The sequence below is a fragment of the Bidens hawaiensis genome, unplaced genomic scaffold (genome assembly GCF_021521415.1).
Source record: "Bidens hawaiensis isolate Kalapana, Puna unplaced genomic scaffold, B.hawaiensis_p1.1 tig00043476_1, whole genome shotgun sequence".
NCBI lineage: Eukaryota > Viridiplantae > Streptophyta > Magnoliopsida > Asterales > Asteraceae > Bidens > Bidens hawaiensis.
Window position 1 is genome coordinate 142,977 of NW_027505832.1, and position 2,234 is coordinate 145,210.

The window sequence follows — 2,234 nt, forward strand, 5'->3', positions numbered from 1 at the left end:
TGGGTGTGGGCGGGTGTAGGGCTTCTTGTTTGGAGGGGCTTGTTGGGCTTGTGGTTGAGCTAACATATAATTTTGGGAGTTGGGCTTTCTCTTGTTATTGTAATAGTGGGATGAGTTGTTGTGGTTGTTATTCTTGGAGGATTCAGGCTTAGATTCCTTAGTGGGCTCAGGTGTGGGCTTATCAATTGGCTTCTTAGAACTCTTCCGTGTCAAGGTCCCGGCCTTAACGTGGTTCTCGGTGAGGGTACTGGATAGGGTGATGGCATCATGGAGGGTTTGAGGGTCACGACTTAGGACGGAATCTTGGATTTGCATAGGCAAACCCGAGATGTACTTGTCGATTGCACGTTCAAGGGAGTGACCATGTGGGGGATGAGGGGACTCAGTTCATGGAAACGATCGTTGTAGATGGTGTCATTACCACTTTCTTGTTTCAAATTCCAAAATTCCTCTTCCAACTTCCGAAGCTCATGTTTCGGGCAGAACTTCTTGAGCATGATTTTCTTGAGGTCATCCCAAGGCAAGGCCATAGAAACCTCAGCGCCAAGCGTGCGCTTCTCACCATTCCACCAATTAAGGTCATTCTTCTTGAGTACGCTCGAGGTGTAAGTGGTTTTCTTGTCCTCGGGAGATTCACAATGGAGGAACACACTCTCCATTTCTTCGAACCATTGGAGGAGAATGGTAGCACCGTCGATACCGAAGTATTCGGGCGGGTTAGTACTCTTGAATTGTTTGAGGGAGTAAGAAATTGGGTTCGGGGTTGTGGGTGATGTAGAAGCATTCACAGTTTGCAATTGAGAGATGATCGTTGGGAGGGCTTCCACGATGCCCTTAGCAATGCAGGTTGACATGCTGCGACAAGAGTTTCCGGTGCAACAGTTACGGTTGAGGAGGCGAGAAGACATACTGCAAGCGTAAAATGTGTAAAGTTCATATGACTCGGGTAAATGTCGCAAGTATAGAAATTGACGAAATATAGTAATCGTGCATTGGGATTGGGATTGTGTTTGAGGTTGAGAATATTAACGTGAGGTCGAAGACTCACTCAGAAATAAACCAAATACAACTAATTAGATAGCGGTAAGTGGGTATCGAACACAGGGAGTTTGTGGAAAATGTGTTACTGAGTAGCTTTTTAATTTAACTATATTAAACAAAATGCAGAAAATAACTTCAAAGATTTTTTTGATTGGTTTGATTAACAAAAAGAACTAAAAACACTTTAATGTGTTTTAAACAATATGAGAAAATATGCCTTCCCTCGGTTTCAGGTTTCTATTACTGTTAAAGTAAATGTTTAATCTGAGATGAACTATAAAGATATAGTTCGTGCTTATACGAACGATTGTGATAATTGAAGACTAAGTACTTGGATTAGAAACGCAAGGTAATCACTCAAATATCAATTAGTTTATCCAACCCCGAATCCCTCCCGATTAATCTCAATTGCTTATAGCACCAAGAACTGACGGTTTAGAACGCGAACTGAACAAACTAACAATCTATCAATCAATTCATAAACACGATAACAATGAAATCAATAAGATCAAACTATTATCTCATAAATTGCATAAGCATTCAATCAAACATTCATAAATAAACCTTACAATCCGAGGGAAAACACAAAGAGAATTAGCCAAGCATGATCCGGTTCATCATCCCTTCGATTATAGTAATCATATGAATTAAAAACACCAAATCAGCAATTGGAATCACAAAACTATTGTTCTTGGACCAAAAAATCGCCCCTAGGCAGTTCCAAAGTGTTAGATAGATGAAAAGACACCCAAAAACGGAATAAAAACAAGTATTTTCGGCATTTACAGCTCCGCACCGTGGCCCACGGTTCCCACCGTGGCCCACGATGGTCTCCACGGTCTCCAGAATGCCACGGTACGGTGTAAACTGTCGTTTTAGATCAGTTGGACCGTGGCCCTCGGTGGAGCTCTTTCTCATTTTCTTGTTCTCTTCATATCTTTCTCGTTTCAACTTCGTTTTCTTCGCCGTTTTCGCCCACGTTCCCGTGATTTCATCCTCTATCTCCTCATACCTGAAAATAACCACACAACAGTAGTTATCTTGTTCCCATGAAATTAACACTTAATACATAGATTTTTATATCATTTAAGCACATTTACGGGTCATCCTCCGATGCACCCGTCACATCCCCACACTTAACCGTTGCTTGCCCCCAAGCAACATCTCAACACCAACTTTTTATTACTTTCAAC